At 46.7% G+C, this 24,822-nt stretch overlaps 42 non-coding genes across 42 annotated transcripts; all 42 read left to right on the top strand.

Moving 5' to 3' along the window:
- Positions 1-230: 230 nt before the first annotated feature.
- Positions 231-302, top strand: Trnat-agu (transfer RNA threonine (anticodon AGU)). Its single transcript has one exon. It is a non-coding gene; the product is annotated as a tRNA-Thr (tRNA).
- Positions 303-824: 522 nt separating this feature from the next.
- On the top strand, positions 825-897 carry Trnar-ucg (transfer RNA arginine (anticodon UCG)). Its single transcript has one exon. It is a non-coding gene; the product is annotated as a tRNA-Arg (tRNA).
- Positions 898-1,347: 450 nt separating this feature from the next.
- Trnak-cuu (transfer RNA lysine (anticodon CUU)) lies at positions 1,348-1,420 on the top strand. The gene has a single exon. It is a non-coding gene; the product is annotated as a tRNA-Lys (tRNA).
- A 338-nt stretch (positions 1,421-1,758) lies between these two features.
- Positions 1,759-1,830, top strand: Trnat-agu (transfer RNA threonine (anticodon AGU)). Its single transcript has one exon. It is a non-coding gene; the product is annotated as a tRNA-Thr (tRNA).
- A 516-nt stretch (positions 1,831-2,346) lies between these two features.
- On the top strand, positions 2,347-2,419 carry Trnar-ucg (transfer RNA arginine (anticodon UCG)). The gene has a single exon. It is a non-coding gene; the product is annotated as a tRNA-Arg (tRNA).
- A 450-nt stretch (positions 2,420-2,869) lies between these two features.
- Trnak-cuu (transfer RNA lysine (anticodon CUU)) lies at positions 2,870-2,942 on the top strand. The gene has a single exon. It is a non-coding gene; the product is annotated as a tRNA-Lys (tRNA).
- A 338-nt stretch (positions 2,943-3,280) lies between these two features.
- Trnat-agu (transfer RNA threonine (anticodon AGU)) lies at positions 3,281-3,352 on the top strand. Its single transcript has one exon. It is a non-coding gene; the product is annotated as a tRNA-Thr (tRNA).
- A 510-nt stretch (positions 3,353-3,862) lies between these two features.
- Positions 3,863-3,935, top strand: Trnar-ucg (transfer RNA arginine (anticodon UCG)). Its single transcript has one exon. It is a non-coding gene; the product is annotated as a tRNA-Arg (tRNA).
- Positions 3,936-4,385: 450 nt separating this feature from the next.
- On the top strand, positions 4,386-4,458 carry Trnak-cuu (transfer RNA lysine (anticodon CUU)). The gene has a single exon. It is a non-coding gene; the product is annotated as a tRNA-Lys (tRNA).
- Positions 4,459-4,796: 338 nt separating this feature from the next.
- On the top strand, positions 4,797-4,868 carry Trnat-agu (transfer RNA threonine (anticodon AGU)). The gene has a single exon. It is a non-coding gene; the product is annotated as a tRNA-Thr (tRNA).
- Positions 4,869-5,378: 510 nt separating this feature from the next.
- On the top strand, positions 5,379-5,451 carry Trnar-ucg (transfer RNA arginine (anticodon UCG)). The gene has a single exon. It is a non-coding gene; the product is annotated as a tRNA-Arg (tRNA).
- A 450-nt stretch (positions 5,452-5,901) lies between these two features.
- Positions 5,902-5,974, top strand: Trnak-cuu (transfer RNA lysine (anticodon CUU)). Its single transcript has one exon. It is a non-coding gene; the product is annotated as a tRNA-Lys (tRNA).
- Positions 5,975-6,312: 338 nt separating this feature from the next.
- Positions 6,313-6,384, top strand: Trnat-agu (transfer RNA threonine (anticodon AGU)). The gene has a single exon. It is a non-coding gene; the product is annotated as a tRNA-Thr (tRNA).
- A 507-nt stretch (positions 6,385-6,891) lies between these two features.
- Trnar-ucg (transfer RNA arginine (anticodon UCG)) lies at positions 6,892-6,964 on the top strand. The gene has a single exon. It is a non-coding gene; the product is annotated as a tRNA-Arg (tRNA).
- Positions 6,965-7,414: 450 nt separating this feature from the next.
- On the top strand, positions 7,415-7,487 carry Trnak-cuu (transfer RNA lysine (anticodon CUU)). Its single transcript has one exon. It is a non-coding gene; the product is annotated as a tRNA-Lys (tRNA).
- A 338-nt stretch (positions 7,488-7,825) lies between these two features.
- Positions 7,826-7,897, top strand: Trnat-agu (transfer RNA threonine (anticodon AGU)). Its single transcript has one exon. It is a non-coding gene; the product is annotated as a tRNA-Thr (tRNA).
- A 522-nt stretch (positions 7,898-8,419) lies between these two features.
- On the top strand, positions 8,420-8,492 carry Trnar-ucg (transfer RNA arginine (anticodon UCG)). The gene has a single exon. It is a non-coding gene; the product is annotated as a tRNA-Arg (tRNA).
- Positions 8,493-8,942: 450 nt separating this feature from the next.
- On the top strand, positions 8,943-9,015 carry Trnak-cuu (transfer RNA lysine (anticodon CUU)). The gene has a single exon. It is a non-coding gene; the product is annotated as a tRNA-Lys (tRNA).
- A 920-nt stretch (positions 9,016-9,935) lies between these two features.
- Trnar-ucg (transfer RNA arginine (anticodon UCG)) lies at positions 9,936-10,008 on the top strand. The gene has a single exon. It is a non-coding gene; the product is annotated as a tRNA-Arg (tRNA).
- Positions 10,009-10,458: 450 nt separating this feature from the next.
- Positions 10,459-10,531, top strand: Trnak-cuu (transfer RNA lysine (anticodon CUU)). The gene has a single exon. It is a non-coding gene; the product is annotated as a tRNA-Lys (tRNA).
- A 1,453-nt stretch (positions 10,532-11,984) lies between these two features.
- Trnak-cuu (transfer RNA lysine (anticodon CUU)) lies at positions 11,985-12,057 on the top strand. Its single transcript has one exon. It is a non-coding gene; the product is annotated as a tRNA-Lys (tRNA).
- A 938-nt stretch (positions 12,058-12,995) lies between these two features.
- On the top strand, positions 12,996-13,068 carry Trnar-ucg (transfer RNA arginine (anticodon UCG)). The gene has a single exon. It is a non-coding gene; the product is annotated as a tRNA-Arg (tRNA).
- An 861-nt stretch (positions 13,069-13,929) lies between these two features.
- Trnat-agu (transfer RNA threonine (anticodon AGU)) lies at positions 13,930-14,001 on the top strand. Its single transcript has one exon. It is a non-coding gene; the product is annotated as a tRNA-Thr (tRNA).
- A 510-nt stretch (positions 14,002-14,511) lies between these two features.
- Positions 14,512-14,584, top strand: Trnar-ucg (transfer RNA arginine (anticodon UCG)). The gene has a single exon. It is a non-coding gene; the product is annotated as a tRNA-Arg (tRNA).
- A 450-nt stretch (positions 14,585-15,034) lies between these two features.
- Positions 15,035-15,107, top strand: Trnak-cuu (transfer RNA lysine (anticodon CUU)). Its single transcript has one exon. It is a non-coding gene; the product is annotated as a tRNA-Lys (tRNA).
- Positions 15,108-15,445: 338 nt separating this feature from the next.
- Positions 15,446-15,517, top strand: Trnat-agu (transfer RNA threonine (anticodon AGU)). Its single transcript has one exon. It is a non-coding gene; the product is annotated as a tRNA-Thr (tRNA).
- A 510-nt stretch (positions 15,518-16,027) lies between these two features.
- Trnar-ucg (transfer RNA arginine (anticodon UCG)) lies at positions 16,028-16,100 on the top strand. Its single transcript has one exon. It is a non-coding gene; the product is annotated as a tRNA-Arg (tRNA).
- A 450-nt stretch (positions 16,101-16,550) lies between these two features.
- Trnak-cuu (transfer RNA lysine (anticodon CUU)) lies at positions 16,551-16,623 on the top strand. Its single transcript has one exon. It is a non-coding gene; the product is annotated as a tRNA-Lys (tRNA).
- A 338-nt stretch (positions 16,624-16,961) lies between these two features.
- Trnat-agu (transfer RNA threonine (anticodon AGU)) lies at positions 16,962-17,033 on the top strand. The gene has a single exon. It is a non-coding gene; the product is annotated as a tRNA-Thr (tRNA).
- Positions 17,034-17,543: 510 nt separating this feature from the next.
- Trnar-ucg (transfer RNA arginine (anticodon UCG)) lies at positions 17,544-17,616 on the top strand. Its single transcript has one exon. It is a non-coding gene; the product is annotated as a tRNA-Arg (tRNA).
- An 861-nt stretch (positions 17,617-18,477) lies between these two features.
- Positions 18,478-18,549, top strand: Trnat-agu (transfer RNA threonine (anticodon AGU)). The gene has a single exon. It is a non-coding gene; the product is annotated as a tRNA-Thr (tRNA).
- A 510-nt stretch (positions 18,550-19,059) lies between these two features.
- Trnar-ucg (transfer RNA arginine (anticodon UCG)) lies at positions 19,060-19,132 on the top strand. The gene has a single exon. It is a non-coding gene; the product is annotated as a tRNA-Arg (tRNA).
- A 450-nt stretch (positions 19,133-19,582) lies between these two features.
- Positions 19,583-19,655, top strand: Trnak-cuu (transfer RNA lysine (anticodon CUU)). The gene has a single exon. It is a non-coding gene; the product is annotated as a tRNA-Lys (tRNA).
- Positions 19,656-19,993: 338 nt separating this feature from the next.
- On the top strand, positions 19,994-20,065 carry Trnat-agu (transfer RNA threonine (anticodon AGU)). The gene has a single exon. It is a non-coding gene; the product is annotated as a tRNA-Thr (tRNA).
- Positions 20,066-20,564: 499 nt separating this feature from the next.
- On the top strand, positions 20,565-20,637 carry Trnar-ucg (transfer RNA arginine (anticodon UCG)). The gene has a single exon. It is a non-coding gene; the product is annotated as a tRNA-Arg (tRNA).
- An 864-nt stretch (positions 20,638-21,501) lies between these two features.
- On the top strand, positions 21,502-21,573 carry Trnat-agu (transfer RNA threonine (anticodon AGU)). The gene has a single exon. It is a non-coding gene; the product is annotated as a tRNA-Thr (tRNA).
- Positions 21,574-22,086: 513 nt separating this feature from the next.
- Positions 22,087-22,159, top strand: Trnar-ucg (transfer RNA arginine (anticodon UCG)). Its single transcript has one exon. It is a non-coding gene; the product is annotated as a tRNA-Arg (tRNA).
- A 450-nt stretch (positions 22,160-22,609) lies between these two features.
- Trnak-cuu (transfer RNA lysine (anticodon CUU)) lies at positions 22,610-22,682 on the top strand. The gene has a single exon. It is a non-coding gene; the product is annotated as a tRNA-Lys (tRNA).
- Positions 22,683-23,020: 338 nt separating this feature from the next.
- On the top strand, positions 23,021-23,092 carry Trnat-agu (transfer RNA threonine (anticodon AGU)). The gene has a single exon. It is a non-coding gene; the product is annotated as a tRNA-Thr (tRNA).
- A 512-nt stretch (positions 23,093-23,604) lies between these two features.
- Positions 23,605-23,677, top strand: Trnar-ucg (transfer RNA arginine (anticodon UCG)). The gene has a single exon. It is a non-coding gene; the product is annotated as a tRNA-Arg (tRNA).
- A 450-nt stretch (positions 23,678-24,127) lies between these two features.
- Positions 24,128-24,200, top strand: Trnak-cuu (transfer RNA lysine (anticodon CUU)). The gene has a single exon. It is a non-coding gene; the product is annotated as a tRNA-Lys (tRNA).
- A 338-nt stretch (positions 24,201-24,538) lies between these two features.
- Trnat-agu (transfer RNA threonine (anticodon AGU)) lies at positions 24,539-24,610 on the top strand. Its single transcript has one exon. It is a non-coding gene; the product is annotated as a tRNA-Thr (tRNA).
- The last annotated feature ends 212 nt before the right edge of the window (positions 24,611-24,822 follow it).

Raw genomic sequence — 24,822 nt, forward strand, 5'->3', positions numbered from 1 at the left:
AAACTGTATTTGAAGGTGAAGGTGATTTTGTAGACATGTGTGAAAGTCATGTTCTGAAGTGCAGGTGATTTTGTTTGGAGAGAACATCGGCTACGTGTCAGATGTGTATCCAAGCAGTAATGGGTCGCCATAGCTGCAAATATTAGTGAAAAATATGAAGTGTTGTCAGCTGAAGTCTGAAGATTCAGACGACTGTACGGACGAAGTACGCAAAAGTTCCGCTAGGCCGCGCCTCTTTAGCTCAGTGGTAGAGCACTGGTCTAGTAAACCAGGAGTCGTGAGTTCCATCCTCACAGGAGGAAGACGAATTTTGGAAATCAGTTGCGCGTCATGGCCGTATAGCAAACAGCATCTGTGATGGCGAACAATTAGCGAGAGGCGTTTTATTAAGAATTACTCTCAGATGTGATTAAGGCGAATGGCGCTGATAAAGCATTTGCCAAAGCGGTACGGCATAAGGTGGGACGAGGCATTCTGAATTACATTTTATAGATGTATTTCTCACAAATCTCTGAGCCTCCCGCAGTCGTCGTCTTCGTCGTCTTCGTCGTCGTCGTCGTCGTCGCCGCCGCCGCCGCTTCTGCAGAATTAGCAAATGGCCATCGTAGCAAATGCGGCGAGCGACACCCTGCCATCGATTCCGATTGCGCAAAGTGTGTGGTCTTGTTTTCCTGTCTATGTTTGGTCGGTCTCGTAAGAGGTTGAATGTAACGAATGGGTGGGAAAGAGTAAGGGGCAGCGGCTGTGTGGAACGAAAACACAATTCCTCAGGGGGTGTGAGCGTTTCGAGATGAATCGTATATAAGTTATACTTGGTCGTCAGTGACCGTGTGGCCTAATGGATAAGGCGTCGGACTTCGGATCCGAAGATTGCAGGTTCGAATCCTGTCACGGTCGTGTTTTTCCAGTTCTGAAAAACAAACATACCGTTTTAATGTAGCAATTGTGCAGTACGAAACCGTCTGAATGTTGCTGTTGACCATTTTGTGCTTGAAGATGGTCTTGAGCTTGAAACACACACAAGAAGACCGGTGTTAACTAGCGAAATGGTCGGCAGAGTGCCCTCACCGCGAGGTTTGACTGGCACTTGCACATCTAAAACAACGTCGGAAAGTAACTCGTTCGGCTTTTGAGTCACGTCAAGTATGTGTGTTAATTTTGACGCCGCTAGCTCTGCAGATTGTCATGCAATTCCTTTACCTCTCAGAAATGATTATGAAATAAAAGTGAAGTACGTGACGAGTGTCGTTAGGAAAACATTAGGCAGCATGGAGAGATTCTGTATGGGACCAACCAACCCAAACGAGTACTGTGTGATCTGCTACCCAGGAGGTACCCAACGAGGCAGCACGGCTAGCTCAGTCGGTAGAGCATGAGACTCTTAATCACAGGGTCGTGGGTTCGAGCCCTTCGCTGGGCGGAACGGGATTTTTCTCCACTGCAGATGTAAATTACCGATTTTCTGATTAACGTGATGTAATGGAAATAGCAACTTTAAAATTTGCCTACGTCTCAATCAGTCGCAAGAAAACTGTATTTGAAGGTGAAGGTGATTTTGTAGACATGAGTGAAAGTCATGTTCTGAAGTGCAGGTGATTTTGTTTGGAGAGAACATCGGCTACGTGTCAGATGTATATCCAAGCAGTAATGGGTCGCCATAGCTGCAAATATTAGTGAAAAATATGAAGTGTTGTCAGCTGAAGTCTGAAGATTCAGACGACCGTACGGACGAAGTACGCAAAAGTTCCGCTAGGCCGCGCCTCTTTAGCTCAGTGGTAGAGCACTGGTCTAGTAAACCAGGAGTCGTGAGTTCCATCCTCACAGGAGGAAGACGAATTTTGGAAATCAGTTGCGCGTCATGGCCGTATAGCAAACAGTATCTGTGATGGCGAACAATTAGCGACAGGCGTTTTATTAAGAATTACTCTCAGATGTGATTAAGGCGAATGGCGCTGATAAAGCATTTGCCAAAGCGGTACGGCATAAGGTGGGACGAGGCATTCTGAATTACTTTTTATAGATGTATTTCTCACAAATCTCTGAGCCTCCCGCAGTCGTCGTCTTTGTCGTCGTCGTCGTCGTCGTCGTCGCCGCCGCCGCTTCTGCAGAATTAGCAAATGGCCATCGTAGCAAATGCGGCGAGGGACACCCTGCCATCGATTCCGATTGCGCAAAGTGTGTGGTCTTGTTTTCCTGTCTATGTTTGGTCGGTCTCGTAAGAGGTTGAATGTAACGAATGGGTGGGAAAGAGTAAGGGGCAGCGGCTGTGTGGAACGAAAACACAATTCCTCAGGGGGTGTGAGCGTTTCGAGATGAATCGTATATAAGTTTTACTTGGTCGTCAGTGACCGTGTGGCCTAATGGATAAGGCGTCGGACTTCGGATCCGAAGATTGCAGGTTCGAATCCTGTCACGGTCGTGTTTTTCCAGTTCTGAGAAACAAACATACCGTTTTAATGTAGCAATTGTGCAGTACGAAACCGTCTGAATGTTGCTGTTGACCATTTTGTGCTTGAAGATGGTCTTGAGCTTGAAACACACACAAGAAGACCGGTGTTAACTAGCGAAATGGTCGGCAGAGTGCCCTCACCGCGAGGTTTGACTGGCACTTGCACATCTAAAACAACGTCGGAAAGTAACTCGTTCGGCTTTTGAGTCACGTCAAGTATGTGTGTTAATTTTGACGCCGCTAGCTCTGCAGATTGTCATGCAATTCCTTTTCCTCTCAGAAATGATTATGAAATAAAAGTGAAGTACGTGACGAGTGTCGTTAGGAAAACATTAGGCAGCATGGAGAGATTCTGTATGGGACCAACCAACCCAAACGAGTACTGTGTGATCTGCTACCCAGGAGGTACCCAACGAGGCAGCACGGCTAGCTCAGTCGGTAGAGCATGAGACTCTTAATCACAGGGTCGTGGGTTCGAGCCCTTCGCTGGGCGGAACGGAATTTTTCTCCACTGCAGATGTAAATTACCGATTTTCTGATTAACGTGATGTAATGGAAATAGCAACTTTAAAATTTGCCTACGTCTCAATCAGTCGCAAGAAAACTGTATTTGAAGGTGAAGGTGATTTTGTAGACATGTGTGAAAGTCATGTTCTGAAGTGCAGGTGATTTTGTTTGGAGAGAACATCGGCTACGTGTCAGATGTGTATCCAAGCAGTAATGGGTCGCCATAGCTGCAAATATTAGTGAAAAATATGAAGTGTTGTCAGCTGAAGTCTGAAGATTCAGACGACCGTACGGACGAAGTACGCAAAAGTTCCTCTAGGCCGCGCCTCTTTAGCTCAGTGGTAGAGCACTGGTCTAGTAAACCAGGAGTCGTGAGTTCCATCCTCACAGGAGGAAGACGAATTTTGGAAATCAGTTGCGCGTCATGGCCGTATAGCAAACAGTATCTGTGATGGCGAACAATTAGCGAGAGGCGTTTTATTAAGAATTACTCTCAGATGTGATTAAGGCGAATGGCGCTGATAAAGCATTTGCCAAAGCGGTACGGCATAAGGTGGGACGAGGCATTCTGAATTACATTTTATAGATGTATTTCTCACAAATCTCTGAGCCTCCCGCGGTCGTCGTCTTCGTCGTCGTCGTCGTCGTCGCCGCCGCCGCTTCTGCAGAATTAGCAAATGGCCATCGTAGCAAATGCGGCGAGGGACACCCTGCCATCGATTCCGATTGCGCAAAGTGTGTGGTCTTGTTTTCCTGTCTATGTTTGGTCGGTCTCGTAAGAGGTTGAATGTAACGAATGGGTGGGAAAGAGTAAGGGGCAGCGGCTGTGTGGAACGAAAACACAATTCCTCAGGGGGTGTGAGCGTTTCGAGATGAATCGTATATAAGTTATACTTGGTCGTCAGTGACCGTGTGGCCTAATGGATAAGGCGTCGGACTTCGGATCCGAAGATTGCAGGTTCGAATCCTGTCACGGTCGTGTTTTTCCAGTTCTGAGAAACAAACATACCGTTTTAATGTAGCAATTGTGCAGTACGAAACCGTCTGAATGTTGCTGTTGACCATTTTGTGCTTGAAGATGGTCTTGAGCTTGAAACACACACAAGAAGACCGGTGTTAACTAGCGAAATGGTCGGCAGAGTGCCCTCACCGCGAGGTTTGACTGGCACTTGCACATCTAAAACAACGTCGGAAAGTAACTCGTTCGGCTTTTGAGTCACGTCAAGTATGTGTGTTAATTTTGACGCCGCTAGCTCTGCAGATTGTCATGCAATTCCTTTTCCTCTCAGAAATGATTATGAAATAAAAGTGAAGTACGTGACGAGTGTCGTTAGGAAAACATTAGGCAGCATGGAGAGATTCTGTATGGGACCAACCAACCCAAACGAGTACTGTGTGATCTGCTACCCAGGAGGTACCCAACGAGGCAGCACGGCTAGCTCAGTCGGTAGAGCATGAGACTCTTAATCACAGGGTCGTGGGTTCGAGCCCTTCGCTGGGCGGAACGGAATTTTTCTCCACTGCAGATGTAAATTACCGATTTTCTGATTAACGTGATGTAATGGAAATAGCAACTTTAAAATTTGCCTACGTCTCAATCAGTCGCAAGAAAACTGTATTTGAAGGTGAAGGTGATTTTGTAGACATGTGTGAAAGTCATGTTCTGAAGTGCAGGTGATTTTGTTTGGAGAGAACATCGGCTACGTGTCAGATGTGTATCCAAGCAGTAATGGGTCGCCATAGCTGCAAATATTAGTGAAAAATATGAAGTGTTGTCAGCTGAAGTCTGAAGATTCAGACGACCGTACGGACGAAGTACGCAAAAGTTCCTCTAGGCCGCGCCTCTTTAGCTCAGTGGTAGAGCACTGGTCTAGTAAACCAGGAGTCGTGAGTTCCATCCTCACAGGAGGAAGACGAATTTTGGAAATCAGTTGCGCGTCATGGCCGTATAGCAAACAGTATCTGTGATGGCGAACAATTAGCGAGAGGCGTTTTATTAAGAATTACTCTCAGATGTGATTAAGGCGAATGGCGCTGATAAAGCATTTGCCAAAGCGGTACGGCATAAGGTGGGACGAGGCATTCTGAATTACATTTTATAGATGTATTTCTCACAAATCTCTGAGCCTCCCGCGGTCGTCGTCTTCGTCGTCGTCGTCGTCGTCGCCGCCGCCGCTTCTGCAGAATTAGCAAATGGCCATCGTAGCAAATGCGGCGAGGGACACCCTGCCATCGATTCCGATTGCGCAAAGTGTGTGGTCTTGTTTTCCTGTCTATGTTTGGTCGGTCTCGTAAGAGGTTGAATGTAACGAATGGGTGGGAAAGAGTAAGGGGCAGCGGCTGTGTGGAACGAAAACACAATTCCTCAGGGGGTGTGAGCGTTTCGAGATGAATCGTATATAAGTTACACTTGGTCGTCAGTGACCGTGTGGCCTAATGGATAAGGCGTCGGACTTCGGATCCGAAGATTGCAGGTTCGAATCCTGTCACGGTCGTGTTTTTCCAGTTCTGAGAAACAAACATACCGTTTTAATGTAGCAATTGTGCAGTACGAAACCGTCTGAATGTTGCTGTTGACCATTTTGTGCTTGAAGATGGTCTTGAGCTTGAAACACACACAAGAAGACCGGTGTTAACTAGCGAAATGGTCGGCAGAGTGCCTTCACCGCGAGGTTTGACTGGCACTTGCACATCTAAAACAACGTCGGAAAGTAACTCGTTCGGCTTTTGAGTCACGTCAAGTATGTGTGTTAATTTTGACGCCGCTAGCTCTGCAGATTGTCATGCAATTCCTTTTCCTCTCAGAAATGATTATGAAATAAAAGTGAAGTACGTGACGAGTGTCGTTAGGAAAACATTAGGCAGCATGGAGAGATTCTGTATGGGACCAACCAACCCAAACGAGTACTGTGTGATCTGCTACCCAGGAGGTACCCAACGAGGCAGCACGGCTAGCTCAGTCGGTAGAGCATGAGACTCTTAATCACAGGGTCGTGGGTTCGAGCCCTTCGCTGGGCGGAACGGAATTTTTCTCCACTGCAGATGTAAATTACCGATTTTCTGATTAACGTGATGTAATGGAAATAGCAACTTTAAAATTTGCCTACGTCTCAATCAGTCGCAAGAAAACTGTATTTGAAGGTGAAGGTGATTTTGTAGACATGTGTGAAAGTCATGTTCTGAAGTGCAGGTGATTTTGTTTGGAGAGAACATCGGCTACGTGTCAGATGTGTATCCAAGCAGTAATGGGTCGCCATAGCTGCAAATATTAGTGAAAAATATGAAGTGTTGTCAGCTGAAGTCTGAAGATTCAGACGACCGTACGGACGAAGTACGCAAAAGTTCCTCTAGGCCGCGCCTCTTTAGCTCAGTGGTAGAGCACTGGTCTAGTAAACCAGGAGTCGTGAGTTCCATCCTCACAGGAGGAAGACGAATTTTGGAAATCAGTTGCGCGTCATGGCCGTATAGCAAACAGTATCTGTGATGGCGAACAATTAGCGAGAGGCGTTTTATTAAGAATTACTCTCAGATGTGATTAAGGCGAATGGCGCTGATAAAGCATTTGCCAAAGCGGTACGGCATAAGGTGGGACGAGGCATTCTGAATTACATTTTATAGATGTATTTCTCACAAATCTCTGAGCCTCCCGCGGTCGTCGTCTTCGTCGTCGTCGTCGTCGCCGCCGCCGCTTCTGCAGAATTAGCAAATGGCCATCGTAGCAAATGCGGCGAGGGACACCCTGCCATCGATTCCGATTGCGCAAAGTGTGTGGTCTTGTTTTCCTGTCTATGTTTGGTCGGTCTCGTAAGAGGTTGAATGTAACGAATGGGTGGGAAAGAGTAAGGGGCAGCGGCTGTGTGGAACGAAAACACAATTCCTCAGGGGGTGTGAGCGTTTCGAGATGAATCGTATATAAGTTATACTTGGTCGTCAGTGACCGTGTGGCCTAATGGATAAAGCGTCGGACTTCGGATCCGAAGATTGCAGGTTCGAATCCTGTCACGGTCGTGTTTTTCCAGTTCTGAGAAACAAACATACCGTTTTAATGTAGCAATTGTGCAGTACGAAACCGTCTGAATGTTGCTGTTGACCATTTTGTGCTTGAAGATGGTCTTGAGCTTGAAACACACACAAGAAGACCGGTGTTAACTAGCGAAATGGTCGGCAGAGTGCCCTCACCGCGAGGTTTGACTGGCACTTGCACATCTAAAACAACGTCCGAAAGTAACTCGTTCGGCTTTTGAGTCACGTCAAGTATGTGTGTTAATTTTGACGCCGCTAGCTCTGCAGATTGTCATGCAATTCCTTTTCCTCTCAGAAATGATTATGAAATAAAAGTGAAGTACGTGACGAGTGTCGTTAGGAAAACATTAGGCAGCATGGAGAGATTCTGTATGGGACCAACCAACCCAAACGAGTACTGTGTGATCTGCTACCCAGGAGGTACCCAACGAGGCAGCACGGCTAGCTCAGTCGGTAGAGCATGAGACTCTTAATCACAGGGTCGTGGGTTCGAGCCCTTCGCTGGGCGGAACGGAATTTTTCTCCACTGCAGATGTAAATTACCGATTTTCTGATTAACGTGATGTAATGGAAATAGCAACTTTAAAATTTGCCTACGTCTCAATCAGTCGCAAGAAAACTGTATTTGAAGGTGAAGGTGATTTTGTAGACATGTGTGAAAGTCATGTTCTGAAGTGCAGGTGATTTTGTTTGGAGAGAACATCGGCTACATGTCAGATGTGTATCCAAGCAGTAATGGGTCGCCATAGCTGCAAATATTAGTGAAAAATATGAAGTGTTGTCAGCTGAAGTCTGAAGATTCAGACGACCGTACGGACGAAGTACGCAAAAGTTCCGCTAGGCCGCGCCTCTTTAGCTCAGTGGTAGAGCACTGGTCTAGTAAACCAGGAGTCGTGAGTTCCATCCTCACAGGAGGAAGACGAATTTTGGAAATCAGTTGCGCGTCATGGCCGTATAGCAAACAGTATCTGTGATGGCGGATAATTAGCGAGAGGCGTTTTATTAAGAATTACTCTCAGATGTGATTAAGGCGAATGGCGCTGATAAAGCATTTGCCAAAGCGGTACGGCATAAGGTGGGACGAGGCATTCTGAATTACATTTTATAGATGTATTTCTCACAAATCTCTGAGCCTCCCGCGGTCGTCGTCTTCGTCGTCGTCGTCGTCGTCGTCGTCGTCGTCGCCGCCGCCGCTTCTGCAGAATTAGCAAATGGCCATCGTAGCAAATGCGGCGAGGGACACCCTGCCATCGATTCCGATTGCGCAAAGTGTGTGGTCTTGTTTTCCTGTCTATGTTTGGTTGGTCTCGTAAGAGGTTGAATGTAACGTATGGGTGGGAAAGAGTAAGGGGCAGCGGCTGTGTGGAACGAAAACACAATTCCTCAGGGGGTGTGAGCGTTTCGAGATGAATCGTATATAAGTTATACTCGGTCGTCAGTGACCGTGTGGCCTAATGGATAAGGCGTCGGACTTCGGATCCGAAGATTGCAGGTTCGAATCCTGTCACGGTCGTGTTTTTCCAGTTCTGAGAAACAAACATACCGTTTTAATGTAGCAATTGTGCAGTACGAAACCGTCTGAATGTTGCTGTTGACCATTTTGTGCTTGAAGATGGTCTTGAGCTTGAAACACACACAAGAAGACCGGTGTTAACTAGCGAAATGGTCGGCAGAGTGCCCTCACCGCGAGGTTTGACTGGCACTTGCACATCTAAAACAACGTCCGAAAGTAACTCGTTCGGCTTTTGAGTCACGTCAAGTATGTGTGTTAATTTTGACGCCGCTAGCTCTGCAGATTGTCATGCAATTCCTTTTCCTCTCAGAAATGATTATGAAATAAAAGTGAAGTACGTGACGAGTGTCGTTAGGAAAACATTAGGCAGCATGGAGAGATTCTGTATGGGACCAACCAACCCAAACGAGTACTGTGTGATCTGCTACCCAGGAGGTACCCAACGAGGCAGCACGGCTAGCTCAGTCGGTAGAGCATGAGACTCTTAATCACAGGGTCGTGGGTTCGAGCCCTTCGCTGGGCGGAACGGAATTTTTCTCCACTGCAGATGTAAATTACCGATTTTCTGATTAACGTGATGTAATGGAAATAGCAACTTTAAAATTTGCCTACGTCTCAATCAGTCGCAAGAAAACTGTATTTGAAGGTGAAGCCGATTTTGTAGACATGTGTGAAAGTCATGTTCTGAAGTGCAGGTGATTTTGTTTGGAGAGAACATCGGCTACGTGTCAGATGTGTATCCAAGCAGTAATGGGTCGCCATAGCTGCAAATATTAGTGAAAAATATGAAGTGTTGTCAGCTGAAGTCTGAAGATTCAGACGACCGTACGGACGAAGTATGCAAAAGTTCCTCTAGGCCGCGCCTCTTTAGCTCAGTGGTAGAGCACTGGTCTAGTAAACCAGGAGTCGTCAGTTCCATCCTCACAGGAGGAAGACGAATTTTGGAAATCAGTTGCGCGTCATGGCCGTATAGCAAACAGTATCTGTGATGGCGAACAATTAGCGAGAGGCGTTTTATTAAGAATTACTCTCAGATGTGATTAAGGCGAATGGCGCTGATAAAGCATTTGCCAAAGCGGTACGGCATAAGGTGGGACGAGGCATTCTGAATTACATTTTATAGATGTATTTCTCACAAATCTCTGAGCCTCCCGCGGTCGTCGTCTTCGTCGTCGTCGTCGTCGTCGCCGCCGCCGCTTCTGCAGAATTAGCAAATGGCCATCGTAGCAAATGCGGCGAGGGACACCCTGCCATCGATTCCGATTGCGCAAAGTGTGTGGTCTTGTTTTCCTGTCTATGTTTGGTTGGTCTCGTAAGAGGTTGAATGTAACGTATGGGTGGGAAAGAGTAAGGGGCAGCGGCTGTGTGGAACGAAAACACAATTCCTCAGGGGGTGTGAGCGTTTCGAGATGAATCGTATATAAGTTATACTCGGTCGTCAGTGACCGTGTGGCCTAATGGATAAGGCGTCGGACTTCGGATCCGAAGATTGCAGGTTCGAATCCTGTCACGGTCGTGTTTTTCCAGTTCTGAGAAACAAACATACCGTTTTAATGTAGCAATTGTGCAGTACGAAACCGTCTGAATGTTGCTGTTGACCATTTTGTGCTTGAAGATGGTCTTGAGCTTGAAACACACACAAGAAGACCGGTGTTAACTAGCGAAATGGTCGGCAGAGTGCCCTCACCGCGAGGTTTGACTGGCACTTGCACATCTAAAACAACGTCCGAAAGTAACTCGTTCGGCTTTTGAGTCACGTCAAGTATGTGTGTTAATTTTGACGCCGCTAGCTCTGCAGATTGTCATGCAATTCCTTTTCCTCTCAGAAATGATTATGAAATAAAAGTGAAGTACGTGACGAGTGTCGTTAGGAAAACATTAGGCAGCATGGAGAGATTCTGTATGGGACCAACCAACCCAAACGAGTACTGTGTGATCTGCTACCCAGGAGGTACCCAACGAGGCAGCACGGCTAGCTCAGTCGGTAGAGCATGAGACTCTTAATCACAGGGTCGTGGGTTCGAGCCCTTCGCTGGGCGGAACGGAATTTTTCTCCACTGCAGATGTAAATTACCGATTTTCTGATTAACGTGATGTAATGGAAATAGCAACTTTAAAATTTGCCTACGTCTCAATCAGTCGCAAGAAAACTGTATTTGAAGGTGAAGGCGATTTTGTAGACATGTGTGAAAGTCATGTTCTGAAGTGCAGGTGATTTTGTTTGGAGAGAACATCGGCTACGTGTCAGATGTGTATCCAAGCAGTAATGGGTCGCCATAGCTGCAAATATTAGTGAAAAATATGAAGTGTTGTCAGCTGAAGTCTGAAGATTCAGACGACCGTACGGACGAAGTATGCAAAAGTTCCTCTAGGCCGCGCCTCTTTAGCTCAGTGGTAGAGCACTGGTCTAGTAAACCAGGAGTCGTCAGTTCCATCCTCACAGGAGGAAGACGAATTTTGGAAATCAGTTGCGCGTCATGGCCGTATAGCAAACAGTATCTGTGATGGCGAACAATTAGCGAGAGGCGTTTTATTAAGAATTACTCTCAGATGTGATTAAGGCGAATGGCGCTGATAAAGCATTTGCCAAAGCGGTACGGCATAAGGTGGGACGAGGCATTCTGAATTACATTTTATAGATGTATTTCTCACAAATCTCTGAGCCTCCCGCGGTCGTCGTCTTCGTCGTCGTCGTCGTCGTCGTCGTCGCCGCCGCCGCCGCTTCTGCAGAATTAGCAAATGGCCATCGTAGCAAATGCGGCGAGGGACACCCTGCCATCGATTCCGATTGCGCAAAGTGTGTGGTCTTGTTTTCCTGTCTATGTTTGGTCGGTCTCGTAAGAGGTTGAATGTAACGAATGGGTGGGAAAGAGTAAGGGGCAGCGGCTGTGTGGAACGAAAACACAATTCCTCAGGGGGTGTGAGCGTTTCGAGATGAATCGTATATAAGTTATACTTGGTCGTCAGTGACCGTGTGGCCTAATGGATAAGGCGTCGGACTTCGGATCCGAAGATTGCAGGTTCGACACTAGATCGCGTGTTGTTTTTCCAGTTCTGAGAAACAAACATACCGTTTTAATGTAGCAATTGTGCAGTACGAAACCGTCTGAATGTTGCTGTTGACCATTTTGTGCTTGAAGATGGTCTTGAGCTTGAAACACACACAAGAAGACCGGTGTTAACTAGCGAAATGGTCGGCAGAGTGCCCTCACCGCGAGGTTTGACTGGCACTTGCACATCTAAAACAACGTCCGAAAGTAACTCGTTCGGCTTTTGAGTCACGTCAAGTATGTGTGTTAATTTTGACGCCGCTAGCTCTGCAGATTGTCATGCAATTCCTTTTCCTCTCAGAAATGATTATGAAATAAAAGTGAAGTACGTGACGAGTGTCGTTAGGAAAACATTAGGCAGCATGGAGAGATTCTGTATGGGACCAACCAACTCAAACGAGTACTGTGTGATCTGCTTCCCCGGGAGGTACCCAACGAGGCAGCACGGCTAGCTCAGTCGGTAGAGCATGAGACTCTTAATCACAGGGTCGTGGGTTCGAGCCCTTCGCTGGGCGGAACGGAATTTTTCTCCACTGCAGATGTAAATTACCGATTTTCTGATTAACGTGATGTAATGGAAATAGCAACTTTAAAATTTGCCTACGTCTCAATCAGTCGCAAGAAAACTGTATTTGAAGGTGAAGGTGATTTTGTAGACATGTGTGAAAGTCATGTTCTGAAGTGCAGGTGATTTTGTTTGGAGAGAACATCGGCTACGTGTCAGATGTGTATCCAAGCAGTAATGGGTCGCCATAGCTGCAAATATTAGTGAAAAATATGAAGTGTTGTCAGCTGAAGTCTGAAGATTCAGACGACCGTACGGACGAAGTACGCAAATGTTCCGCTAGGCCGTGCCTCTTTAGCTCAGTGGTAGAGCACTGGTCTAGTAAACCAGGAGTCGTCAGTTCCATCCTCACAGGAGGAAGACGAATTTTGGAAATCAGTTGCGCGTCATGGCCGTATAGCAAACAGTATCTGTGATGGCGAACAATTAGCGAGAGGCGTTTTATTAAGAATTACTCTCAGATGTGATTAAGGCGAATGGCGCTGATAAAGCATTTGCCAAAGCGGTACGGCATAAGGTGGGACGAGGCATTCTGAATTACATTTTATAGATGTATTTCTCACAAATCTCTGAGCCTCCCGCGGTCGTCGTCTTCGTCGTCGTCGTCGTCGTCGTCGTCGTCGTCGTCGTCGCCGCCGCCGCTTCTGCAGAATTAGCAAATGGCCATCGTAGCAAATGCGGCGAGGGACACCCTGCCATCGATTCCGATTGCGCAAAGTGTGTGGTCTTGTTTTCCTGTCTATGTTTGGTTGGTCTCGTAAGAGGTTGAATGTAACGAATGGGTGGGAAAGAGTAAGGGGCAGCGGCTGTGTGGAACGAAAACACAATTCCTCAGGGGGTGTGAGCGTTTCGAGATGAATCGTATATAAGTTATACTTGGTCGTCAGTGACCGTGTGGCCTAATGGATAAGGCGTCGGACTTCGGATCCGAAGATTGCAGGTTCGAATCCTGTCACGGTCGTGTTTTTCCAGTTCTGAGAAACAAACATACCGTTTTAATGTAGCAATTGTGCAGTACGAAACCGTCTGAATGTTGCTGTTGACCATTTTGTGCTTGAAGATGGTCTTGAGCTTGAAACACACACAAGAAGACCGGTGTTAACTAGCGAAATGGTCGGCAGAGTGCCCTCACCGCGAGGTTTGACTGGCACTTGCACATCTAAAACAACGTCGGAAAGTAACTCGTTCGGCTTTTGAGTCACGTCAAGTATGTGTGTTAATTTTGACGCCGCTAGCTCTGCAGATTGTCATGCAATTCCTTTACCTCTCAGAAATGATTATGAAATAAAAGTGAAGTACGAGACGAGTGTCGTTAGGAAAACATTAGGCAGCATGGAGAGATTCTGTATGGGACCAACCAACCCAAACGAGTACTGTGTGATCTGCTACCCAGGAGGTACCCAACGAGGCAGCACGGCCAGCTCAGTCGGTAGAGCATGAGACTCTTAATCACAGGGTCCTGGGTTCGAGCCCTTCGCTGGGCGGAACGGAATTTTTCTCCACTGCAGATGTAAATTACCGATTTTCTGATTAACGTGATGTAATGGAAATAGCAACTTTAAAATTTGCCTACGTCTCAATCAGTCGCAAGAAAACTGTATATGAAGGACACTAGATCGCGTGTTACATGTGTGAAAGTCATGTTCTGAAGTGCAGGTGATTTTGTTTGGAGAGAACATCGGCTACGTGTCAGATGTGTATCCAAGCAGTAATGGGTCGCCATAGCTGCAAATATTTGTGAAAAATATGAAGTGTTGTCAGCTGAAGTCTGAAGATTCAGACGACCGTACGGACGAAGTACGCAAAAGTTCCGCTAGGCCGCGCCTCTTTAGCTCAGTGGTAGAGCACTGGTCTAGTAAACCAGGAGTCGTGAGTTCCATCCTCACAGGAGGAAGACGAATTTTGGAAATCAGTTGCGCGTCATGGCCGTATAGCAAACAGTATCTGTGATGGCGAACAATTAGCGAGAGGCGTTTTATTAAGAATTACTCTCAGATGTGATTAAGGCGAATGGCGCTGATAAAGCATTTGCCAAAGCGGTACGGCATAAGGTGGGACGAGGCATTCTGAATTACATTTTATAGATGTATTTCTCACAAATCTCTGAGCCTCCCGCGGTCGTCGTCTTCGTCGTCGTCGTCGTCGTCGCCGCCGCCGCTTCTGCAGAATTAGCAAATGGCCATCGTAGCAAATGCGGCGAGGGACACCCTGCCACCGATTCCGATTGCGCAAAGTGTGTGGTCTTGTTTTCCTGTCTATGTTTGGTCGGTCTCGTAAGAGGTTGAATGTAACGAATGGGTGGGAAAGAGTAAGGGGCAGCGGCTGTGTGGAACGAAAACACAATTCCTCAGGGGGTGTGAGCGTTTCGAGATGAATCGTATATAAGTTATACTTGGTCGTCAGTGACCGTGTGGCCTAATGGATAAGGCGTCGGACTTCGGATCCGAAGATTGCAGGTTCGAATCCTGTCACGGTCGTGTTTTTCCAGTTCTGAGAAACAAACATACCGTTTTAATGTAGCAATTGTGCAGTACGAAACCGTCTGAATGTTGCTGTTGACCATTTTGTGCTTGAAGATGGTCTTGAGCTTGAAACACACACAAGAAGACCGGTGTTAACTAGCGAAATGGTCGGCAGAGTGCCCTCACCGCGAGGTTTGACTGGCACTTGCACATCTAAAACAACGTCGGAAAGTAACTCGTTCGGCTTTTTAGTCACGTCAAGTATGTGTGTTAATTTTGACGCCGCTAGCTCTGCAGATTGTCATGCAATTCCTTTACCTCTCAGAAATGATTATGAAATAAAAGTGAAGTACGTGACGAGTGTCGTTAGGAAAACATTAGGCAGCATGGAGAGATTCTGTATGGGACCAACCAACCCAAACGAGTACTGTGTGATTTGCTACCCAGGAGGTACCCAACGAGGCAGCACGGCTAGCTCAGTCGGTAGAGCATGAGACTCTTAATCACAGGGTCGTGGGTTCGAGCCCTTCGCTGGGCGGAACGGAATTTTTCTCCACTGCAGATGTAAATTACCGATTTTCTGATTAACGTGATGTAATGGAAATAGCAACTTTAAAATTTGCCTACGTCTCAATCAGTCGCAAGAAAACTGTATTTGAAGGTGAAGGTGATTTTGTAGACATGTGTGAAAGTCATGTTCTGAAGTGCAGGTGATTTTGTTTGGAGAGAACATCGGCTACGTGTCAGATGTGTATCCAAGCAGTAATGGGTCGCCATAGCTGCAAATATTAGTGAAAAATATGAAGTGTTGTCAGCTGAAGTCTGAAGATTCAGACGACCGTACGGACGAAGTACGCAAAAGTTCCGCTAGGCCGCGCCTCTTTAGCTCAGTGGTAGAGCACTGGTCTAGTAAACCAGGAGTCGTGAGTTCCATCCTCACAGGAGGAAGACGAATTTTGGAAATCAGTTGCGCGTCATGGCCGTATAGCAAACAGTATCTGTGATGGCGGATAATTAGCGAGAGGCGTTTTATTAAGAATTACTCTCAGATGTGATTAAGGCGAATGGCGCTGATAAAGCATTTGCCAAAGCGGTACGGCATAAGGTGGGACGAGGCATTCTGAATTACATTTTATAGATGTATTTCTCACAAATCTCTGAGCCTCCCGCGGTCGTCGTCTTCGTCGTCGTCGTCGTCGTCGCCGCCGCCGCTTCTGCAGAATTAGCAAATGGCCATCGTAGCAAATGCGGCGAGGGACACCCTGCCATCGATTCCGATTGCGCAAAGTGTGTGGTCTTGTTTTCCTGTCTATGTTTGGTCGGTCTCGTAAGAGGTTGAATGTAACGAATGGGTGGGAAAGAGTAAGGGGCAGCGGCTGTGTGGAACGAAAACACAATTCCTCAGGGGGTGTGAGCGTTTCGAGATGAATCGTATATAAGTTATACTTGGTCGTCAGTGACCGTGTGGCCTAATGGATAAGGCGTCGGACTTCGGATCCGAAGATTGCAGGTTCGAATCCTGTCACGGTCGTGTTTTTCCAGTTCTGAGAAACAAACATACCGTTTTAATGTAGCAATTGTGCAGTACGAAACCGTCTGAATGTTGCTGTTGACCATTTTGTGCTTGAAGATGGTCTTGAGCTTGAAACACACACAAGAAGACCGGTGTTAACTAGCGAAATGGTCGGCAGAGTGCCCTCACCGCGAGGTTTGACTGGTTCTTGCACATCTAAAACAACGTCGGAAAGTAACTCGTTCGGCTTTTGAGTCACGTCAAGTATGTGTGTTAATTTTGACGCCGCTAGCTCTGCAGATTGTCATGCAATTCCTTTACCTCTCAGAAATGATTATGAAATAAAAGAGAAGTACGTGACGAGTGTCGTTAGGAAAACATTAGGCAGCATGGAGAGATTCTGTATGGGACCAACCAACCCAAACGAGTACTGTGTGATCTGCTACCCAGGAGGTACCCAACGAGGCAGCACAGCTAGCTCAGTCGGTAGAGCATGAGACTCTTAATCACAGGGTCGTGGGTTCGAGCCCTTCGCTGGGCGGAACGGAATTTTTCTCCACTGCAGATGTAAATTACCGATTTTCTGATTAACGTGATGTAATGGAAATAGCAACTTTAAAATTTGCCTACGTCTCAATCAGTCGCAAGAAAACTGTATTTGAAGGTGAAGGTGATTTTGTAGACATGTGTGAAAGTCATGTTCTGAAGTGCAGGTGATTTTGTTTGGAGAGAACATCGGCTACGTGTCAGATGTGTATCCAAGCAGTAATGGGTCACCATAGCTGCAAATATTAGTGAAAAATATGAAGTGTTGTCAGCTGAAGTCAGAAGATTCAGACGACCGTACGGACGAAGTACGCAAAAGTTCCGCTAGGCCGCGCCTCTTTAGCTCAGTGGTAGAGCACTGGTCTAGTAAACCAGGAGTCGTGAGTTCCATCCTCACAGGAGGAAGACGAATTTTGGAAATCAGTTGCGCGTCATGGCCGTATAGCAAACAGTATCTGTGATGGCGGATAATTAGCGAGAGGCGTTTTATTAAGAATTACTCTCAGATGTGATTAAGGCGAATGGCGCTGATAAAGCATTTGCCAAAGCGGTACGGCATAAGGTGGGACGAGGCATTCTGAATTACATTTTATAGATGTATTTCTCACAAATCTCTGAGCCTCCCGCGGTCGTCGTCTTCGTCGTCGTCGTCGTCGTCGCCGCCGCCGCTTCTGCAGAATTAGCAAATGGCCGTCGTAGCAAATGCGGCGAGGGACACCCTGCCATCGATTCCGATTGCGCAAAGTGTGTGGTCTTGTTTTCCTGTCTATGTTTGGTCGGTCTCGTAAGAGGTTGAATGTAACGAATGGGTGGGAAAGAGTAAGGGGCAGCGGCTGTGTGGAACGAAAACACAATTCCTCAGGGGGTGTGAGCGTTTCGAGATGAATCGTATATAAGTTATACTTGGTCGTCAGTGACCGTGTGGCCTAATGGATAAGGCGTCGGACTTCGGATCCGAAGATTGCAGGTTCGAATCCTGTCACGGTCGTGTTTTTCCAGTTCTGAGAAACAAACATACCGTTTTAATGTAGCAATTGTGCAGTACGAAACCGTCTGAATGTTGCTGTTGACCATTTTGTGCTTGAAGATGGTCTTGAGCTTGAAACACACACAAGAAGACCGGTGTTAACTAGCGAAATGGTCGGCAGAGTGCCCTCACCGCGAGGTTTGACTGGCACTTGCACATCTAAAACAACGTCGGAAAGTAACTCGTTCGGCTTTTCAGTCACGTCAAGTATGTGTGTTAATTTTGACGCCGCTAGCTCTGCAGATTGTCATGCAATTCCTTTACCTCTCAGAAATGATTATGAAATAAAAGTGAAGTACGTGACGAGTGTCGTTAGGAAAACATTAGGCAGCATGGAGAGATTCTGTATGGGACCAACCAACCCAAACGAGTACTGTGTGATCTGCTACCCAGGAGGTACCCAACGAGGCAGCACGGCTAGCTCTGTCGGTAGAGCATGAGACTCTTAATCACAGGGTCGTGGGTTCGAGCCCTTCGCTGGGCGGAAGGGAATTTTTCTCCACTGCAGATGTAAATTACCGATTTTCTGATTAACGTGATGTAATGGAAATAGCAACTTTAAAATTTGCCTACGTCTCAATCAGTCGCAAGAAAACTGTATTTGAAGGTGAAGGTGATTTTGTAGACATGTGTGAAAGTCATGTTCTGAAGTGCAGGTGATTTTGTTTGGAGAGAACATCGGCTACGTGTCAGATGTGTATCCAAGCAGTAATGGGTCGCCATAGCTGCAAATATTAGTGAACAATATGAAGTGTTGTCAGCTGAAGTCTGAAGATTCAGACGACCGTACAGACGAAGTACGCAGAAGTTCCGCTAGGCCGCGCCTCTTTAGCTCAGTGGTAGAGCACTGGTCTAGTAAACCAGGAGTCGTGAGTTCCATCCTCACAGGAGGAAGACGAATTTTGGAAATCAGTAGCGCGTCATGGCCGTATAGCAAACAGTATCTGTGATGGCGAACAATTAGCGAGAGGCGTTTTATTAAGAATTACTCTCAGATGTGATTAAGGCGAATGGCGCTGATAAAGCATTTGCCAAAGCGGTACGGCATAAGGTGGGACGAGGCATTCTGAATTACATTTTATAGATGTATTTCTCACAAATCTCTGAGCCTCCCGCGGTCGTCGTCTTCGTCGTCGTCGTCGTCGTCGCCGCCGCCGCTTCTGCAGAATTAGCAAATGGCCATCGTAGCAAATGCGGCGAGGGACACCCTGCCATCGATTCCGATTGCGCAAAGTGTGTGGTCTTGTTTTCCTGTCTATGTTTGGTCGGTCTCGTAAGAGGTTGAATGTAACGAATGGGTGGGAAAGAGTAAGGGGCAGCGGCTGTGTGGAACGAAAACACAATTCCTCAGGGGGTGTGAGCGTTTCGAGATGAATCGTATATAAGTTATACTTGGTCGTCAGTGACCGTGTGGCCTAATGGATAAGGCGTCGGACTTCGGATCCGAAGATTGCAGGTTCGAATCCTTTCACGGTCGTGTTTTTCCAGTTCTGAGAAACAAACATACCGTTTTAATGTAGCAATTGTGCAGTACGAAACCGTCTGAATGTTGCTGTTGACCATTTTGTGCTTGGAGGTGGTCTTGAGCTTGAAACACACACAAGAAGACCGGTGTTAACTAGCGAAATGGTCGGCAGAGTGCCCTCACCGCGAGGTTTGACTGGCACTTGCACATCTAAAACAACGTCGGAAAGTAACTCGTTCGGCTTTTCAGTCACGTCAAGTATGTGTGTTAATTTTGACGCCGCTAGCTCTGCAGATTGTCATGCAATTCCTTTACCTCTCAGAAATGATTATGAAATAAAAGTGAAGTACGTGACGAGTGTCGTTAGGAAAACATTAGGCAGCATGGAGAGATTCTGTATGGGACCAACCAACCCAAACGAGTACTGTGTGATCTGCTACCCAGGAGGTACCCAACGAGGCAGCACGGCTAGCTCAGTCGGTAGAGCATGAGACTCTTAATCACAGGGTCGTGGGTTCGAGCCCTTCGCTGGGCGGAACGGAATTTTTCTCCACTGCAGATGTAAATTACCGATTTTCTGATTAACGTGATGTAATGGAAATAGCAACTTTAAAATTTGCCTACGTCTCAATCAGTCGCAAGAAAACTGTATTTGAAGGTGAAGGTGATTTTGTAGACATGTGTGAAAGTCATGTTCTGAAGTGCAGGTGATTTTGTTTGGAGAGAACATCGGCTACGTGTCAGATGTGTATCCAAGCAGTAATGGGTCGCCATAGCTGCAAATATTAGTGAAAAATATGAAGTGTTGTCAGCTGAAGTCTGAAGATTCAGACGACCGTACGGACGAAGTACGCAAAAGTTCCGCTAGGCCGCGCCTCTTTAGCTCAGTGGTAGAGCACTGGTCTAGTAAACCAGGAGTCGTGAGTTCCATCCTCACAGGAGGAAGACGAATTTTGGAAATCAGTTGCGCGTCATGGCCGTATAGCAAACAGTATCTGTGATGGCGAACAATTAGCGAGAGGCGTTTTATTAAGAATTACTCTCAGATGTGATTAAGACACACGCGAGACATAAAGCATTTGCCAAAGCGGTACGGCATAAGGTGGGACGAGGCATTCTGAATTACATTTATAGATGTATTTCTCAGAAATCTCTGAGCCTCCCGCGGTCGTCGTCGTCGTCGTCGTCGCCGCCGCCGCTTCTGCAGAATTAGCAAATGGCCATCGTAGCAAATGCGGCGAGGGAACACTAGATCGCGTGTTGATTGCGCAAAGTGTGTGGTCTTGTTTTCCTGTCTATGTTTGGTCGGTCTCGTAAGAGGTTGAATGTAACGAATGGGTGGGAAAGAGTAAGGGGCAGCGGCTGTGTGGAACGAAAACACAATTCCTCAGGGGGTGTGAGCGTTTCGAGATGAATCGTATATAAGTTATACTTGGTCGTCAGTGACCGTGTGGCCTAATGGATAAGGCGTCGGACTTCGGATCCGAAGATTGCAGGTTCGAATCCTGTCACGGTCGTGTTTTTCCAGTTCTGAGAAACAAACATACCGTTTTAATGTAGCAATTGTGCAGTACGAAACCGTCTGAATGTTGCTGTTGACCATTTTGTGCTTGAAGATGGTCTTGAGCTTGAAACACACACAAGAAGACCGGTGTTAACTAGCGAAATGGTCGGCAGAGTGCCCTCACCGCGAGGTTTGACTGGCACTTGCACATCTAAAACAACGTCGGAAAGTAACTCGTTCGGCTTTTTAGTCACGTCAAGTATGTGTGTTAATTTTGACGCCGCTAGCTCTGCAGATTGTCATGCAATTCCTTTACCTCTCAGAAATGGTTATGAAAAAAAAAGTGAAGTACGTGACGAGTGTCGTTAGGAAAACATTAGTCAGCATGGAGAGATTCTGTATGGGACCAACCAACCCAAACGAGTACTGTGTGATCTGCTACCCAGGAGGTACCCAACGAGGCAGCACGGCTAGCTCAGTCGGTAGAGCATGAGAGACTCTTAATCACAGGGTCGTGGGTTCGAGCCCTTCGCTGGGCGGAACGGAATTTTTCTCCACTGCAGATGTAAATTACCGATTTTCTGATTAACGTGATGTAATGGAAATAGCAACTTTAAAATTTGCCTACGTCTCAATCAGTCGCAAGAAAACTGTATTTGAAGGTGAAGGTGATTTTGTAGACATGTGTGAAAGTCATGTTCTGAAGTGCAGGTGATTTTGTTTGGAGAGAACATCGGCTACGTGTCAGATGTGTATCCAAGCAGTAATGGGTCGCCATAGCTGCAAATATTAGTGAAAAATATGAAGTGTTGTCAGCTGAAGTCTGAAGATTCAGACGACCGTACGGACGAAGTACGCAAAAGTTCCGCTAGGCCGCGCCTCTTTAGCTCAGTGGTAGAGCACTGGTCTAGTAAACCAGGAGTCGTGAGTTCCATCCTCACAGGAGGAAGACGAATTTTGGAAATCAGTTGCGCGTCATGGCCGTATAGCAAACAGTATCTGTGATGGCGGATAATTAGCGAGAGGCGTTTTATTAAGAATTACTCTCAGATGTGATTAAGGCGAATGGCGCTGATAAAGCATTTGCCAAAGCGGTACGGCATAAGGTGGGACGAGGCATTCTGAATTACATTTTATAGATGTATTTCTCACAAATCTCTGAGCCTCCCGCGGTCGTCGTCGTCGTCGTCGTCGTCGTCGTCGTCGCCGCCGCCGCTTCTGCAGAATTAGCAAATGGCCATCGTAGCAAATGCGGCGAGGGACACCCTGCCATCGATTCCGATTGCGCAAAGTGTGTGGTCTTGTTTTCCTGTCTATGTTTGGTCGGTCTCGTAAGAGGTTGAATGTAACGAATGGGTGGGAAAGAGTAAGGGGCAGCGGCTGTGTGGAACGAAAACACAATTCCTCAGGGGGTGTGAGCGTTTCGAGATGAATCGTATATAAGTTATACTTGGTCGTCAGTGACCGTGTGGCCTAATGGATAAGGCGTCGGACTTCGGATCCGAAGATTGCAGGTTCAAATCCTGTCACGGTCGTGTTTTTCCAGTTCTGAGAAACAAACATACCGTTTTAATGTAGCAATTGTGCAGTACGAAACCGTCTGAATGTTGCTGTTGACCATTTTGTGCTTGAAGATGGTCTTGAGCTTGAAACACACACAAGAAGACCGGTGTTAACTAGCGAAATGGTCGGCAGAGTGCCCTCACCGCGAGGTTTGACTGGTTCTTGCACATCTAAAACAACGTCGGAAAGTAACTCGTTCGGCTTTTGAGTCACGTCAAGTATGTGTGTTAATTTTGACGCCGCTAGCTCTGCAGATTGTCATGCAATTCCTTTACCTCTCAGAAATGATTATGAAATAAAAGTGAAGTACGTGACGAGTGTCGTTAGGAAAACATTAGGCAGCATGGAGAGATTCTGTATGGGACCAACCAACCCAAACGAGTACTGTGTGATCTGCTACCCAGGAGGTACCCAACGAGGCAGCACGGCTAGCTCAGTCGGTAGAGCATGAGACTCTTAATCACAGGGTCGTGGGTTCGAGCCCTTCGCTGGGCGGAACGGAATTTTTCTCCACTGCAGATGTAAATTACCGATTTTCTGATTAACGTGATGTAATGGAAATAGCAACTTTAAAATTTGCCTACGTCTCAATCAGTCGCAAGAAAACTGTATTTGAAGGTGAAGGTGATTTTGTAGACATGTGTGAAAGTCATGTTCTGAAGTGCAGGTGATTTTGTTTGGAGAGAACATCGGCTACGTGTCAGATGTGTATCCAAGCAGTAATGGGTCGCCATAGCTGCAAATATTAGTGAAAAATATGAAGTGTTGTCAGCTGAAGTCTGAAGATTCAGACGACCGTACGGACGAAGTACGCAAAAGTTCCGCTAGGCCGCGCCTCTTTAGCTCAGTGGTAGAGCACTGGTCTAGTAAACCAGGAGTCGTGAGTTCCATCCTCACAGGAGGAAGACGAATTTTGGAAATCAGTAGCGCGTCATGGCCGTATAGCAAACAGTATCTGTGATGGCGAACAATTAGCGAGAGGCGTTTTATTAAGAATTACTCTCAGATGTGATTAAGGCGAATGGCGCTGATAAAGCATTTGCCAAAGCGGTACGGCATAAGGTGGGACGAGGCATTCTGAATTACATTTATAGATGTATTTCTCAGAAATCTCTGAGCCTCCCCGCGTCGTCGTCGTCGTCGTCGTCGTCGTCGTCGTCGCCGCCGCCGCTTCTGCAGAATTAGCAAATGGCCATCGTAGCAAATGTGGCGAGGGACACCCTGCCATCGATTCCGATTGCGCAAAGTGTGTGGTCTTGTTTTCCTGTCTATGTTTGGTCGGTCTCGTAAGAGGTTGAATGTAACGAATGGGTGGGAAAGAGTAAGGGGCAGCGGCTGTGTGGAACGAAAACACAATTCCTCAGGGGGTGTGAGCGTTTCGAGATGAATCGTATATAAGTTATACTTGGTCGTCAGTGACCGTGTGGCCTAATGGATAAGGCGTCGGACTTCGGATCCGAAGATTGCAGGTTCGAATCCTGTCACGGTCGTGTTTTTCCAGTTCTGAGAAACAAACATACCGTTTTAATGTAGCAATTGTGCAGTACGAAACCGTCTGAATGTTGCTGTTGACCATTTTGTGCTTGAAGATGGTCTTGAGCTTGAAACACACACAAGAAGACCGGTGTTAACTAGCGAAATGGTCGGCAGAGTGCCCTCACCGCGAGGTTTGACTGGCACTTGCACATCTAAAACAACGTCGGAAAGTAACTCGTTCGGCTTTTTAGTCACGTCAAGTATGTGTGTTAATTTTGACGCCGCTAGCTCTGCAGATTGTCATGCAATTCCTTTACCTCTCAGAAATGGTTATGAAAAAAAAGTGAAGTACGTGACGAGTGTCGTTAGGAAAACATTAGGCAGCATGGAGAGATTCTGTATGGGACCAACCAACCCAAACGAGTACTGTGTGATCTGCTACCCAGGAGGTACCCAACGAGGCAGCACGGCTAGCTCAGTCGGTAGAGCATGAGACTCTTAATCACAGGGTCGTGGGTTCGAGCCCTTCGCTGGGCGGAACGGAATTTTTCTCCACTGCAGATGTAAATTACCGATTTTCTGATTAACGTGATGTAATGGAAATAGCAACTTTAAAATTTGCCTACGTCTCAATCAGTCGCAAGAAAACTGTATTTGAAGGTGAAGGTGATTTTGTAGACATGTGTGAAAGTCATGTTCTGAAGTGCAGGTGATTTTGTTTGGAGAGAACATCGGCTACGTGTCAGATGTGTATCCAAGCAGTAATGGGTCGCCATAGCTGCAAATATTTGTGAAAAATATGAAGTGTTGTCAGCTGAAGTCTGAAGATTCAGACGACCGTACGGACGAAGTACGCAAAAGTTCCGCTAGGCCGCGCCTCTTTAGCTCAGTGGTAGAGCACTGGTCTAGTAAACCAGGAGTCGTGAGTTCCATCCTCACAGGAGGAAGACGAATTTTGGAAATCAGTTGCGCGTCATGGCCGTATAGCAAACAGTATCTGTGATGGGGAACAATTAGCGAGAGGCGTTTTATTAAGAATTACTCTCAGATGTGATTAAGGCGAATGGCGCTGATAAAGCATTTGCCAAAGCGGTACGGCATAAGGTGGGACGAGGCATTCTGAATTACATTTTATAGATGTATTTCTCACAAATCTCTG

This window comes from Schistocerca gregaria, chromosome 3, assembly GCF_023897955.1.
Source record: "Schistocerca gregaria isolate iqSchGreg1 chromosome 3, iqSchGreg1.2, whole genome shotgun sequence".
Taxonomy (NCBI): domain Eukaryota; kingdom Metazoa; phylum Arthropoda; class Insecta; order Orthoptera; family Acrididae; genus Schistocerca; species Schistocerca gregaria.